This window comes from Acomys russatus, chromosome 7 (assembly GCF_903995435.1).
Source record: "Acomys russatus chromosome 7, mAcoRus1.1, whole genome shotgun sequence".
Taxonomy (NCBI): Eukaryota; Metazoa; Chordata; class Mammalia; order Rodentia; family Muridae; genus Acomys; species Acomys russatus.
Window position 1 is genome coordinate 11,437,985 of NC_067143.1, and position 17,340 is coordinate 11,455,324.

General features: G+C 36.8%; 1 pseudogene; it reads left to right on the forward strand.

Moving 5' to 3' along the window:
• The first annotated feature begins 533 nt into the window (after window positions 1-533).
• LOC127192436 (60S acidic ribosomal protein P0-like) lies at window positions 534-925 on the forward strand (annotated as a pseudogene).
• Window positions 926-17,340: the final 16,415 nt, after the last annotated feature.

Genomic DNA, 17,340 nt, shown 5'->3' on the forward strand with positions numbered 1-17,340 from the left:
TTCAATCTTACCAACAAATAATATTAATGAGCAACTTACATTGAGTGTTTACTATACTACAGATCTCACTGTGTTTTATAGATTTTCCATGATCTTGGGAGATTGTCACTGATACTATTTGTGTTTTATGGGTCAATTAAGACACAGAGAAGTTTTAAAAATCAAATACAGGCAGTGCATGCTTTAAGCTGTTAAGCTGCTTCTTAATGAACCAAAGTGTAGGCAACTGTTAAAAATCACTAAGCGAAAGGCTTGAGATGATGAGTATGCACTAGCACACAATTTGTAGACAGAAGCCCTTTGGAATGCATCCCGAACATATTGAATTATTAGGTTGAATTTCAGCCCAGTTCCAAGCATTGAAATTCTGTAACTTTTTGTATGAAAACAATTTCAATGGGTGGTAATTTTAAAAAGTAATCCTTCTTATTTTCTGTCTCATTTACTCCTTCCTCCCCTTTTCTTTCTTCATGCCAATGTTGCCAAGCACTCCTCAGCATTCATATTTTTATTAAAATGTTTTAAACATAATAATGTCTGACATCACTGAGCAGACTCTGCACTCTCATTTCCTAGAGGGTGTCCGAAATGTTGCCAGTGTCTGTCTGTTGGTTACCCAACTGTTGCCTCGGTGCCACACACTATCATCAATGGGTACAAGAGGGTCCTGGCCTTGTCTGTGGAGATTGACTACACCTTCCCTCTTGCTGAGAAGGTCAAGGCCTTTTTGGTGGATCCATCTGCATTTGTGGTCGCTGCCCCTGTGGCTGCAGTCACCCCAGCTGCTCCTGCTGCTGCAGCCCCAGCCAAGGCTGAAGCCAAGGAAGAGTCTGAGCAATCAGATGGGGATCTGGGATTTGGTTTCTTTGACTGATCACCTCTCAAAGCAACCAATTCAGCCAGCTTAATTTGAGAAACACGGGAATAAAGGCATACTTCTCTTAAAAAAAAATAATGTCTGAACTGGAGCAAATTCTACTATTTTGGAGCTAAGGGGATCCTGGCATGTTGGCATGGTTTTGAGGTAATACTCTGAGATGGATGACGGTTTTCCTCTGACTTTAAAACAACGACTATGGTAAAATTCACTTTTTTATGCGGTAGAAAGTTTCATAGTCTTTTGTTGTGTTACATATCTAAGCCTCACAATATCTTCAATGTTTTATTTTTAACATAAATTATGCTTCTTTGTTCCACATTGATTTGCTCCCTACATATCTACACTTTGTCACCTTAAAAGTGTTGTTTAAATAAAAATAAGTTTGTTCTCATTTATAAAAATATTTCAGTTCATCCTTTGGAAGTTTCTTACAATATGTTTTTAATCATACTAACCTCCTACTCCTCCACTACTTGTTCATAGATCTATCTCTTTTCCACAACTTCATGGCTTCTCTCTTCCTTAAGTAGCTCATAGAGTTAAATTTGTTCTGCCCTTATATCTCTGAATGTGTGGACTTACAAGGGGGTATGGCTGACCCGGCAGGGGCTAATCCTTGAAGACAACTGCTACTTCCTCCATCCAAAAACACTTAACATCCATAGTGCTTCGCTTTTGATCGGAAGCTTATGAATTCCATCATTCTCATCCTAGAATGTGGACTGCATTGATCGTGTGTGGGTTTTATGCAGACAGGCACGGTTACTGTAAGAACGGAGTAATTCTTTCTGGCTCAGAAGACACTGTGTTACTCTAGCCTTCTGAACAATGACCATTGCTGCTGTTCCGTGGGTTCACAGCTTGTGGAAGACTATGATGATGTTTTTCCTCCCAGTAGCCTGAATGACTCCTTCCATAACCACGAAGATAGCCACTAAGGAGGATCTTTCTCATAAGTAACAACTTAATTTCTCCATATCCTATAACAATATGTGTGGTGTCAAGATTATGAAAACAAAGAAAAGAAATAACATAATAATGTGGGAAATGGAGATCTCTCGTACACAGTGGGGGGAAGGACACATTGGAATAGCTACTGTGAAAATCAATATTGTGTGCCACAGAAAACTAAACATAGATATAACAACTATATGAACCCAACTGTGCTTGGGCTAAACTACTGGCTATATTAAAATAATCTGTTTCCAACCATAGATACACATTCTTATTCATGTTCATCGCTGCTCTATTCACAATGGCTAGAGTACAGGAAGAGCCTAGAAGATCTTTGACTGAAAATTGATAGAAAAAATGCAATGCCATGAAATTTTATGCAGCTAGGAAGAAAAATGAAATAAAAATTCAAAGTTAAATGGATGGTGATGAAAAACATTATACCAAATAAGGTAACCCAGTTTTAGCAAAAAAAAAAAAAAAAAAAAAAAAAAAAAAAAAAAAATGTCCTCACTTGTATGTGGGTCACAGCATTGAACCTTTAAATTGGTATTTTTAGTTGGAAGTACTTGCAGAACCAAGGGACTAGAAAGTACCTTGAATAAGAAAAGCAGAGAAAGACCGCATGGGAGGAAGAATAGCAGAAAAAAGAAGGTATGAAAGGAAAAAGGGAATGATGGAAGGGAGGGAAACTCAAACCAAGCATGTGAACCAAAAGGCTCAGGACTTCAGAGCATGTTTATTCTTTCAGAGGACCCAAATGCATTTTCTAGTATTCACAGCTCATAAAACCCCAGACGCAGGAAATCTATATCCTCTTCTAATATTCACAAGTCACCAGTACTAACCTGCACGTACACACACACACACACACACACACACACACACACACACACACACACACATTTAATAATACATAAAATAAATATACATATTTAAATATATATTTTAAAATCTACAAATAAAAGTACTCACAGTCTCATAGTAGGGGTAGAAGTTGAAAGGAAAATGAATTATTTTTTATTATTTTCTCTTGAGATGGTAGTTATATAAAGATGTGGATTAGGACATATGTATATATCCACATATGAATTTATTTTGTCATCTATATGCATATGTATACATATACATACACACATGCATATGCACACATACACACACACACACATTTAAAATATGTATTTGGACAACTTAAAAATAATGAAAAGACTATTTTTCAAATTGTCCTGTCTGTTTTCCTAAGAGGTTTCACCTTCATTAGCATGTGGAAAAGTGGTTGAGTTATTTAGCTTCTGCATCTTTTGTCTTTAGTGGTGGTTGTAAAATATCTGGTCTATTTTATTTTAGAAGGTCACTAGTTCTGAGAACACTGTGCATTATTTTATAAGCTAGGAGCAATTTAAAAGATCCATTAGGCACACTTTTTGCTTCCAGGCCATTAAGCTTGGCAGGCTTGCCAGTCAACTCTTAAAAATGAGCTGTGAATGAGGTCAGTGGCTCCTTAACCATTTCCAGATTCCTTCATTGGAATCTTCAGAACTGTGTATACTGCTCACAATATAATATCCGGTGACCATTTAGTCTAACTTACATGCTTTAAAGCACATGTTATAAACTCAAAACTATTTAAAGAACAAATATATAGAAGTAAAATAACCTATAGCTGAACTGTATTTTTTTTTTTTTTTTGTAGTTTTTTGTTTTTACAGTGCATGCTTCTTATTTTCTTTCTGCTCTTTCTGGGAGCCACAAAAGCAAAGGCTTGGCTTCCCAAAACTGATATAAAACAAGAAAAGGAAAAACTTGCCTCCCACATGAAGGTCCCAAAGCAGTTTCCCATTGCAAAATGCAATTAACAAATTCATTTATAGGAAATATTACTAGTTTTGCTAAGATAAACGCCAGTACACATTTCCTTATCTTGTCAGCAGTAAGCATAAGTCCCTTCCTGTTTTGTCTTATTTTCAAATAACAAATCATGAAAATATTAATCATCCTAATAATACTTCTGAAATCTAAAAAGTCAACCTTATATTGCCCGTAGAAATTAATATCAAAATAATGTTCCTTGACGTTCTTATAAAGATATTAAGAAAAATACCACTGAAAAACCCTAGTGAAGAAACATTTCTGAAGAAATGTGATCTGAGCTCCTTGCTTTCAGCACTTACCGAAGGTCCCTATTCTTAGTACACTACTCCCCCTGTTTCTGATGATGGTGCGGACCCATGATCCCATATGCTGCACAGATTATGACTTCTAGATCTAAAACTAGGTCAACTGGTCAATTTATCTGGACAAATAATAAACTCATGAAGGGAAACTACTCTAGAGATTAGACCTCAAGTACCTATGATATTCTCAGAGGTGGCTGCAACCTGAATGGGAGGAAGATGGCAAGACTCAATTTTGAGGGTTTCAGTCCAGGGAATGGGAACAGAACGTTGACTCTGAACAGCCTCTGGATTCAGGCCTTTTTACTGACATAGTATGTTCCTCCTAGGTATGATGCAGGAGATGTTGTAACCCCACCACTGGGTGGTCTCCAGAAGGAAGGATACATTGGCAGTCCAATAACATAACTCATAAATGTAGTGGTGAGAGCAGAAGTATAAGTGATTGACTCTGGAGAAGTGGAGGTACAGGGGGGATATGCTTCTAGGAACCTAGGTGTAAGCACAGCTTGGTGGTGCACGCCTTTAATCCCAGGACTTGTGGAGGCAGAGGCAGGTGTATAGCTGTGAGTTTGAGGATAGCATGGTCTACAGTGTGAGTCCAGGATAGGAAAGGCTACACAGAGAAACTCTGTCTTAAGCCTCCCCAGAAGAACCTATGAGTAGAATCAGATCCTTAATCAGAATGAAGAAAGTTCACAACACATAAGCATTGAACTTTGTAAGTGTTATTTTAGGGAATTTTGACACTTAAGTTAACATTTATACTCATTTCTCCTAATATATCTAGTTTTTTTTTAATATGGTCCATATTGAAAATTCACTTTGTTCAATACTTTACCATTTAAATCTAGTACAACCAGTTTGAAAGAAAACATGACCAGAAATATCAATATTGTATTATCTCCAGGTTAATTGGAAAATATAGTAAATAGAAGAAAAACACACACAAAAAAAAATCTACAGATAATTAAGCACAGAAACAATTTTAAAGAACTAAAAACAAGGTAAAATAAAGGCTTCTAGGAAAACTTGCCTGGATATGTGAAGAGAATTCTTACCTACTTTAGTCTAAATTTCATAATTCTACAAACCAAGAGGTACAATAAACTTCTGCTTTCTGAAAGCATTCTGGGACTTTTTTTCATAGGCAGAAGTAGAGTATAATATTTTCAGATCCTGTAAATCACTCTGATTTGAAACATATAGTTTTACATAAGTCAAATACACAAGATATGCCAATATAGAGTAGAAAGAGATCAATTCTCACTAAGCAATTTCATGAATTTTTAAACAACACAAAGCCATGCAGCTAAAATAGTGCTGTAATTGATTTAGCCTCATAGTGACCACTTTTATTTACAGAGAAAATCAATATGAGTGAGTCACGAAGCTCCTTGAATAGGGGTTTCAATACAGGATGCTATTCAGGAGAGATCATCTGTGGTATGTCTGACTCTGCTTTGCCTATCCATGAAAGAAAACAATAGGTGAAATGGTTTTAGTTTTTTAATAAAAGCTTTCTAAGCAAAAAAAAAAAAAAAAAAAAACAAAAGACAAAAAAAATGAAAGTGTGCATTACAAAGATCTCCAACAAATTGAGCCCCAGTTCTAGGCTCTTTAAATTTATGCACAATATTGGCACTGAATAAATTAACCAACAAATTCCACTATGTATGCTTGGAAGATTTTCCTTTTGGAGTTTTAATATCTTAGTTTGCACGTACAGGGTGTCCTCAGTAAGAGCCGAGTCATGTGGAGTGTGTGTTTTTTCCTCAGAAGTTCGAGCTTGTGGACTTGAAGACAAGGGTGTTGCTGTCAAAGCACTGGGAAAGAAAAGAGAGATAAACACAAAACTCCTACATGAAAATTCCACTGTTACACATCTGAAGTGTTTCTATGTGTGTTCCTCCTGTAAAGTTCAGAACTACCCAGTCTCTTGTTAGGAAACCATTCTCCTTCAACCACCTTTTTATAACTCAGACCTTTACTTCAGAATAAAAAAAAAAACTATGGTACACTCCACTAACTTCAAAAAAGCTTGAGAATGGAGATTTTGTATTCTTCCAGAACCTAGGAGAAAGTGAATGATACATACTGTGTATTGATTAACATTTACTAAGGAACTCTAAATTTGTATATAATTTTAATCAATCCTCAGATTAGAATGCATATCAGTTGACTGGAAACAAGAAGAGGGTGGTTAGAAAAACTTTATGGGGAATACATTGTTTCCCATTTATTACCTTGACATTTGAGCAAAAAACCCAGAAAATCCATATTAGACAAATATTTAACATTGCTACTCAAGAGTCATAGAAGAGAAATATCACAAAACAAGACACAAATTTTACTATTAAAAGCTTGGACTCAAGATGTCTAAGACAGCATCAAGACTCATCTGCAGGATGACTCAAAACATGAGAGCAACCCATATACACACATAAACACCGGAGAAAATGACCTATAGTAGATAAAGGCAGTCTGATTAATGCCGATATTAACATGGGCACATGTTAGAAAGCTAAAATTATATATATATATATATATATATATATATATATATATATATATTGAGATTATTTTTATTAATTTATTCTTGTTACATCTCAATGGTTATCCCATCCCTTGTATCCTCCCATTCTTCCCTCCCACCCATTTTCCCATTATTCCCTTCCCCTATGACTGTTCCTGAGGGGGATTACCTCCCCCTGTATATGCTCATAGGGTATCAAGTCTCTTCTTGGTAACCTGCTGTACTTCCTCTGAGTGCCACCAGGTCTCCCCTTCCAGGGGACATGGTCAAATGTGAGGCACTAGAGTACGTGATATATATATATATATTTAATTTTAAAGGAAGTTGACTTAAGCCCGGGACAAAATGTCCGTATGGCATCAATAGCTAATATTTACTTAGGCAATAGAGAATCAGTCTCCCTGTTAGTGGATTTAATATTTGAGGACAGATGTATTAAATTCCACCCAGGAAGTGGAAACACTGAGAAAAGCAGGCAGAGTCAACATGGCCATCAGTCTGTGTCAGCATGAGGTGCCAGGTGGATGCCTTCTGCACAAAGGTCCTTTTCACTTTGTAACATACATTTACTTTAGTGTTTGTTTAATGTGTGGTTTTGCTTATGTTGAGTGTTTTTCTATGTTTTCAACTTTTAATTTGTGTGTGTGCATGAGTATTTTATGTGTGCACATGGGTGCATTTGCATGCATGTATGTGTTTGTATGTGTGATGGAATATAATTATATTTTATTTAGCTTTTCATTCAAAGAAACTAAATAATCATAATTTATCTGTTCTCAAGTATTTTCTCTGCACTTGAAATTCAGGACATATTTCTTCTACACTGAAAGCTATAACCTATTTTATAGTAAGTTGGTGTTAATGATACTTCTGTTTATGTAGAACTAAAACCTAACAAGTGATAACCAACGCATTCACAACATGAGATAATTTAAAGAGCAATTTCCCAAAGTAAAAGAGTATCATTGCTTGTATTATCCCCTTAACTTTCCTTTTATGGAAAAAGAAAGTGTTTCTAACACATTATTTTATCTTAAACAACTCATGAATATATATTCATTATTTATTTATGGTTTGTAATTCAATCTATTGCTTTTAAATTATTCATTATGGCACTGCAAATGTCACGTCTATCCATATTTATTTCAATACTTAAAGCTAATAGATTTGTCTATTTGTAAGGAGAGATTCAAGGTTTTATGGAGCAGAGTCCCCTGCTAACTTTCTGATGCTGAATACAGTTTTCTCTTCAGTAGCCATATCTGGAACTAGTAATGCTTTACAATTACGAAGGAGTGTTTTTTGGAAAAATACTCAATTCAGGATAAGCTTTTCTCACAGTTAAGGAGTTCCAGTGGAAAAAGAGTGAGGAGACACAGTACATTAATGAATCCTATGGTTTGCAATAAGAGAAATGTCCAAATGCCAAGATGGAAACTAAATGAGCCAAGTAGTTGAACATATGGGCTCAGAACCAATACTTCTGAGTCAGATCTAACTCAGAACACTGAACCATGTCTTTAAGACATCAGTAGTCACTACACAATATGAAGGAGATGCGAAGGCAAGCGAGAGAGCAAGAACTCACAGCCCTTAGCTGTCCAAGTCTCACCTCTCATGGATGGAGGAAAGAAATGTGCATATAAAATAAATGCATATTGTCTTTTCATGGAAATATTCTGCTTTTGATTTCTGAGTTTATTATTTATTAACTTGATGCCTCAAAACTTCTCCATCAGTGTCCAGAGAAAATTACACTGGAAAAAGAACTCTTCCAAGATCAGTGCCTGAACCAGCAGTGAACCATGAGGAATGACTCCTAAGGATGAAAAACTATGATGTGAGAATGGAAGATAGTGTTAAATGTAGATCTTCAAGTTGTAAATCTTCCTGTGTTGTGCTTCGTGTCAAATGAAGAACTCGGTTATGTTCTCCATCGACAGTCATACATATGCTGTTGAAATGACTTCCAAATTAGTGTACCCTTTAGCTAAGCAGATGTGTTCTTTTGATCAAAACATAGAAAGACATCTCTGGATTACATATACTACTAAAATGTGTTAGATGTGTTAGTCAGTGTTCTATTGCTGTGAAGAGACACCATGACCTTGGAAATCCATAGAAAAGAAAGCAATTAGTTGGGAGTTTATTTACTGTCTCAGATACTTAGTCCATTATCATTATGGCAGGGAACATGGCATCATGCAGGCAGACATCATGCTATGGAAGTGCCTGGGAGTTCTACATCCAGAGAGAAATGAAACACAGATTAATACATAATAGTGAAAATTGTTTAGTAGTATAGATAACCCAGAGTCTTCTTTTTCCTGTGTTTTTACCAAAAGGTCATGTCTGCTTGGTTAAAGGGTAAAATTTTGGGGGGAAACCATTTCAATAGAAGTTCTGTGTTTGAAATAGACTTTTTGAAACCCCAAAGCTCACTCCCATTTATACACTTCCTCCAACAAGGCCACATTATTTTATTCTTTCAGCAGGTGCTGCTCCCTGGTGACCAAGTATTCAAACCCATGGGCACATGGGGACCACTCACATTCAAACCATCACACAATGTACTCTCTTGTGAAAAATACCATTGTTAACAAAAATTATTCCAACTAGAGAATGGTTCCCTAACTAGTATTTCAGGGAAATCGCAGGGCCAGTCATGCTTTCCACGCCCACCTTTCTCCTTTGTTTGTTTGTTTGTTTTTTCAGGGTCCTTTTTTCCTACCCTTCTTCAACAACAGAAGAAACACATCTTATGAACTTATAAATTTGGAAAGTTGTATATTTTTCTTGCAACTTCTCTTTGCCCTATTACATACAGTTTTAATTCCCTAAATTACTCATGGAAATGCCTTGTCTTTTCCTATTTGTTTATATGGTCATGCTGTGCAGAAAGCATGGAATGTGGATGCCAACCACCTAAGTAGCCCTTTTCCCCTGCACCATGATATAATACCTGTGGAAATGCCACAAAAGTTTAAATGTTTATTTGTTATCACAATTTCAGAGATTTTTGTTCATACTACTTGCTACTGAAATATCTGAACCTCTGCATGGTAAGGCAGAACACTCTTGCACATAGTGCAGAGTGGAACATGGTGTGTCACCTGCTAGAAGACAAAGCCAGGGAGGGAGACGAAGGCCTGGTACCAAATATAACCTGCATTGCCTCATCTCCCTCAACTATTTCATGTACCTGCCCCAATGTCTAGTGGTCCATTCTGCTAGGAAGTTCTCAAGGGATTTATCCATTGGTCAAATGATTATCCTCTGACAGAATCATCTCTCAAAAGCACCACCATCTGGGGACCTTAGAGACAGGGAATATTGGAGCTGGAGGTGGTACTTCATATCCAATCAATAACTCTAACGAAAGTAAAGTATAGATATGGACAGAGGACACATAGCCATCCACCCACAGAGTAGTCCAAACCTATCACAATGGCAGGACGATTTTGCAATGACAGAGGTGAAAGTAGAACAAAAGCATCATTGTGGGAAAAACCAAATACAGGCCTATGGAGACAGCTGGGTGTGTAGCAAGCTCTTTGTAACTCAAGTAATTAATTATTATTACATTTTCTCAGAGTGTTTTGGTTTTTAAATTTGATTTGTATCACAGGCCAGAACACCTTTTAAATATTCAGAGAAGAGTCTGTGTGTCTGGAATGTATTTCTTTTATGTTTCTCTATGTCAGGCCTGTGCTAAATTTCTAGCAAGTGCTCTTTTTAGAATGACTTTAAGGGATATAACCACTTTGCAATGTCATGTTTAGAATTTCTGTCAGTGCTAAGTGTGCTCACAGAGCATGACTTCCTCATTGCCTTCCAGCCTCCTCCATAGTAACTGCTGTACAAACCTGAGTGGACCCAGCATGACTTCAGGAAGACACCAGGACCAGGGATAGCATGCCCATGGCCTTTAGTGCCTCTTATAAATATATCTATGTGTGCTTCCTTTCTCTGTGGTAAATTTCCAGAAGGGCACTTCAAGAGTACAAAGCCTCAGCACTTCACTGCTTTCCCTCCAGCTGGCTCCTTCCTTCTCTCACTACAGCCTCAAGGGAAGGACAGGAATCTAGTCCATGGCCCAATTGTGTCTCAGCCTCAGAGATAATTCTCATCAAATCCCTTTATTTTAGTTTAATTTATGCTCAACCCAAGGAAGATGAGCTTCACTTTGCTCCAAATATAGAGACAGATTTGTTCTAACATACAAGGATAATCCACATTTTTAAAAAATGTAAATCAAATTTTCATATTGACTCTTGGGTAAAGATAGGACCTTCCATAGTACTTAATGGAAACTGATCTATCACATACCATTTCAAAATAAAAATGCATAACTTATGGTATATTACAATGATTCTAGCATAATACTCATAAAATAACTCGATTAGTCTATTAACTTATATGTTACTATGAATTATTTTAGCCTTAGAAAACCTGTCACAATATAATATATAATCTAATCACAAAATATAATTAGCTCATGTCCATCTCTTAGAAATAAGTCATTAAAATTCAATTTCATATTCTAATTTTTATTAGTTCATTTTATTTTCTCAAAATGATGGCATTAAAATGTAGAGAAACTAGATATTTCACCACTCCACATATGCCAAAGCTGCTGCTAAAGTACTTAGTGAAAGTTGTTCTCTCTCTGAAGCCAAATAAATCTGTGACGGACAAGAGATTACTTTTTTAGAATCATTATCTAGATGCTAGAGTGGGGGTTCAGTGGGTAAGAACACTTACTTCTCTTGCAGAGGATCTGGGATCTATGTGATGGATCACAACCATTTCTAATTCCAGTTTCAGGTAATCTGGTACCCGCTTGTGGCCTCTATGGGTACCAAGCATGCATACAGTGCACATGCACACATGTATTCAAGAAACAACTCATATGTACAAAAACATCCTAAAATGAATAATTATTCTAAATTAATACCACTTTAATAAACCAAAAAAATGTAGACTTAAGTCTTAAGCCTCTTCAGTACAGCATTGAAATATGCCTATGACTAAAACATAATCTTTTATGTATCTAAGCCTTTACAACTAAGATGTATTCTGATTCATAAGCATTCACATTTACAAAAAGGGTTTGTTGAGCTCCCGTGATAGACAGAATCATAGAGTGGCAATAACTAGGGATGGTTCCAAGAGTATTTGTCTTCCTTCACAAGGGGGAGACCTGTGGTAAAAATGACCCTCAATCATCCCCATGACAATCTTCATCCAACAACCAATTTTTGCTGGGGACCATGGGCTATCTTAATGGCTGCACAATGCTATTTTCCTTTTGTAGTAATCTGGCACAGTTTCTAATTAGGAACAAGTAGATATTTTCCTTGGTGAAATGGGTGACAAAAAGTAACCTCATTATAACACTTATTTCAATGTATGCATGATGTGCATGTGTGTATGTGTGTATGTGTAAGTGGGGTGTGTGTGGGTGTAGGTCTATGCACATGCCTGCCACGGCATAATATGGTGGAGGTCAGCATACAACTTTCAGGATTCTGTTTTTTCCTTCTTTCATTAGGGGCTTGGGGATTGAGCTCAGGTTATCAGCCTTGCTGACAAGCTCTTTTTCCTAATGAGCTATCTTTTTATTACCCCATATAATCCAATTGTTACAAACCTCTTTGTATACTCATCCAGGTTGAATAATTTTGAAATTTAATTAGTGATTTAAGTAAATATGTTTTATTACATTTATATGTACATGCTTATGAGCATAAACAAAAGCATCTGGTTAAATAGATATTTATTTGCAATTTATCACAAAATGTGAATAAATTCACAGAATGGGTTTTTGATATAAAAACAGTTTCTTGAATTTCTTTTCTACTATCTGTTCATGTTTTTGCTTTTTCTTTCTCCCCATCCTGAGCTTCACTATATAAGAAAATGATTAAAAATAAAATCTATGCCACTTATTTTTCTGGCTTGGTAACTGTCCAGGAGAGGGAATTAAGATGAATGAAATAAAGAGGTGTGTGTCTTTGGAATTTTGCTAAAGTATATCCATGTGCCACGGGGCTTTAGACATAGGTTCTGATATTGCTTAATGAGATTGAACGGATGGGCTATTAGCAAGGAAGGTCGTAGCCCTGGCAGACCTTACTGGAGGCTCTATATGCATTGTGTCCTTCACTAAATATTGATAGAGTCCCATTTTCTTTTTTCTTTTTTATTATATGAAGAATTACTTTGTTCATTTAAATGATTCCAGAGCGTGCTCTACAAAGTTAAGAAATGTCCAGTATATTTGCAGAAAGAGATGCTCAAAATAATAACGAAGATAATCAAATATAATTGCCACTTGAAAGTTTTCTCCAATTATAAAGTTAACTATTGTATTGGATTGTCTCACTGAACTTCATTTCCTCTGCCAATCAAAAATTCGCCAACTCAGCACCCACCAGATTAAACCCACTATATATCTTGCCAGATTCCACTATCCACCTCTATACTCTACCTCCTAGCATCTAAGACACTTTCAATTTCTGCTCCCTGCTCTACTTAAATAGCTGCTTCATGAAATATTTATCTTTAAGAATGTAGGCAAGATTGTGGACAGATTGAAAACGAGACAATGAAAATGCAGAAAACATTTATTTTCTAGTGACTGTTTCTCAGGAATTGGGCACACATTATCATTACTATTTTTTGTTAGGAAATTTAAAGGGATAGCCAGATTTTCCAAGAGGAAAATGGAATGTGTACTATATAGACTCTTATACCTGTAGACTCTAATATTCATATCAGAAACCTGGCACATGGTAGTATAAGACTTCAAGCTCATTTCTGTAGACCTTCTACTCTCATCAGAATTAAGGAACGACTAATTTTGAACATAGTGCAAAATATTAAAAGTTACAAGTTACAAGACTGATCCAGTAATAAGTAGGGAGGGTGAAACTTATGTCCAGGTGAGGAAACAAAGGATTAGAAGAATACTGTATTCACTATAGATTATATCTCAACTTATGCTGCATTATTAAGGAATGGCAGGTTCTTCTTGTTGGAGAGGACAAAAATATTTTTTATAAGGGAAGAATAACTTTCTAGATAGCACCAGTAACAAGAAACACAAGTTTGTTTCAGATAATGCAGTGGCGTCTTCACTCCTGCTCAGGAAATGCACTATGAAGGCAAGAACAGTTTTGACAAGACCTCACTTTTTTTCCTGGAGATAAGCCATCAAAGCATCTCTAGGATAGGTCTTAGAGATTGTGTTTGTTCCAACGATGTATGACAGTCATTAAATATCTTCTTTCTACTTCGTCTTCAAGACTTGTTTGCAGCTTGTGTCCTGAGAAAACATCTGCATACACTTGCCCACCATGCTGACATCTCACCTCTGTCGTGTTTCCTGTTTATTTTGTACGTTTCACCTTCCTAAGATACTAAATTTCTCTTGTCTCAACCTCTTTTTCTTTTTAATAATAATTTTAACTTTAGATTTTTAATTCCTTTTTTTCACACATACATACAATGTTTTGATCAAAATTACCCCCCCTTCTTCTCCATTCTACTTCCTATGTTATCTATCCAAACTTCATGATTTACTCTTTAGAAACCACCAAACCCATGTGCATAGGTATGGGACTATCGCCTGGATCACGGATAGGCTCTCTGGAGCCACATTGTCAATGAAACTTTTATTCCATCAATAGCCAATAGCATATCAGCTGGTGGGTGACTTCATGAGCCCCTCATTCTTACTGCTGGTATTTCAGCTGGATTGATCTTGTGTCCATGTTGTGCGTGAACTCACAGCAGCTGTGAGTTCACATGTGCAGCTCCCTGGTCATGTTTGGAAAATACTGTTTGGAATATGAATTTTTGTATTCAGTGTAATTGTGTTGAATTAATATCAGTCATTTTATCACTCCTCTTACGTATAATTGCACACATGTATGTATGTGTCTGTGTGGGGAAGTCAGTGCACATGTATGTGGGGAAGTGTTTGCAAATGGGGGCCTAGAAGACAACCATGGTCATCACTCCTCAGATGTCATTTAGCTTTTCTTTTGATATGCGCCTACTTAATGACATGTTGCTCACAACAAGCCATGTGCAGGAGGTCAGTGAGCCTACAGTAGTGCTTCTCGGTGTTGTCTGGGTGCCAGGATTACAAATCTATACTGTGGTACCTGGCAAGATTTTAGATGCACCTTAGGGTTCTGAACTCAAGTCTTCATGCTTTCAATGCAAGCCCTCTGTAATCATCATCCCAGCCTTAAGTACTCAAATTTTACAGGGAATATTATTTTTAAAGAATAAAGTTTTCTTAAAAGAATAAATTAGTATTCTGATGGATAAAGAAAGTAGGGTCTGTATGTTTGTATAAAGTTTGCTGTAGATTCAATTTCTGTTATTTCATTCACAGCTTGACACACGAATCAGACTGAAGTCGACAAGCACTTGAGAATAAAATGTCATCTTCTTCAGAAGATAAAATGTCATCTTGAGCATGACCTAATAAAATTTCTAAACCTCTCCTTGGACTAAAACTTCCAATATTGGATCATCTAGTATCCTGGTCTCTCCTGTCTATACGAATCAGTTCCACTATAGTCCTTTTTCCCCTCTGCCTGTCTCCGTTCGTTCTTATTGCCTTGCGTCCAAGAAAAAGTGATCCATATATTTTTATCTTTTCTATTCAGGACTCTACTTCAAGTAGTAATGTAATATATCAATGCTTGGCAAAATAAAAACTACAGTTGATGCTTCTGCCAGTTGAATACTTAAATGGAATCTCTTGTATATAAATGCTTACATCACTATTGTAGCCAACATTTTCTGAATGGGCACCACTTCAAGATTACTCAAAAGACTAATTATTTTGTTAATTCCTACACATACCCACAGCAAAGTCATATACTGATAATTCTCGATTCTTATAAGCCACCACAGGACATCTGAAGCAAGGCTGCCTAACTCCAGAGCCATTACTCATGCCACTGCTACCGTTGTCCACATGGGTTGTGTTTCATTCAGATGTGATCCCTATTGGAAAGACAGACTTGCTTGGATAGTTACATCAGTGAAATACAGCAAAGACCATTTTGTTAAGAAAAGAGCATGTTTGTTCTGGAGACATAGTTCCTCACACTAAAACAAGAAAAGACAGACTCTGTAAATTAAATCACAATTGCTATTTATTTTGGTGAAGAAGACCAGAATTTACCTGATCAATAGTCCAATAGGTCATATCAGGCACTGTGTTGTCTTGTTACTGTGACAGAGTGTCTAACAGAAGCAACATAGGGGAGAATAGTTTATTGATGCTTCCAGTGGCAGGAGACACAGTCTATTGTGGGACTGTGGCAGGGGAATGAGGCAGCTCTTCTCATTGTATCCACAGGCAAGATACTTTGCATATCTCAGGAATATTTCCCCCACTTTACAATTTAAACAGAAAAAGTACTACATTGTCTGTGGATAATCTTAATCTGTATGTATACTATATAAGAGAAGAACAATTAGCTTAAAATTCTTGATAAGGAGGCTATTGGTCTCATTTTTCTTTTTTCTTTTTTTAATTTTTATTTTTTAAATATTTATTTGCTTTACATCCCAATTTTAGCCCTTTCCCTCATTTCCTCTAGGCCTCACTCTTCCTCTCTCCTCCCCCCAATTCCACTTTCCTAGTCCTCCCGGATGGTGCCCTTCTCCCCTACCAACTGACCCCAGCCTATCAAGTCTTATCAGGACTGTCTGCGTCCTCTTCCTGTGTGGAATGGTCTCACAGCCAAACTTTGGCCAAAACACTAGAAGTACTATTGGTGAATAGGGTAGAGAAGGACCTGAAGGGATAGGAGCTACACAGGAAGACCAAAAGAGCTATCAAATCTGGGTCCAGGGTTGTCAGCAGAGAATCATGAACCAAACAAGGACCATGCCTAAAGAGGAATAGACCCCAGCCACCAAAGTGAAATGTAGCCAATAGGCAGCTCAGTCTCCATTTAAGTCTCCTATTAATGGAAGCAGGGCCTGTCCCTGTCACTGGCTCTGTAGCCTGCACTTGGATTCAATTCTCAAGTCTGCATTGTTTGTCTCTATTTTATTCTGTCCTTTCTCAGGGAGTCTTGTGAGACTCAGTCTTGATATTTATAGGTCTCTTCTGCAGAAAGTCCTAACTCCCAGTCCTCAGCATGAGCGCAGAAGTTATTAATTTCACAGTCACTCATGAACATCGAGAGTGCTTCTAAAGAAGAAAGTATCATAATTGAAAAATGACAGTTCAGAGTTCTGCCGTTTGCCGACTGCCTAACAGGCTACAGCTTAAATAAGTGTTGAATGAATACAGATATTTAATAATTATTTTAGTGAAATCAGTGGTTACCCCTTAAACAGCTTTATACACAAATAACCACACAGAGAGACTAGGATCTATTTAATTAGCGTATAGCAAATTGCTGCACAATAATTGCTTCATCCTAAACCTCCATGCTGGTATAGTTTCCTCCTTGATTTTTACTCATATCCTAGGTCCATCACATTCCTCCTGCTGCTTCCCAGTATTTTTCCTCCTGGCTTCAGTATCTTTCTCCTCTACTCACTGCATCAGGATGTCCACTCTATTCTCTGTTATTGCTGAGCATTGGCTATTTGGTTTTATAGGTAACAGAAAGAGGAAATGGTGACATGTGTGCACAAACTTGAAACAGGAGATACTTAGAGTAAACATCACAATACAATGTCAGGATTGATACGGAGAGTGGGGTATAGAAATCAGCATTTGGATGATCAATGGTAAACTGTACACAGTC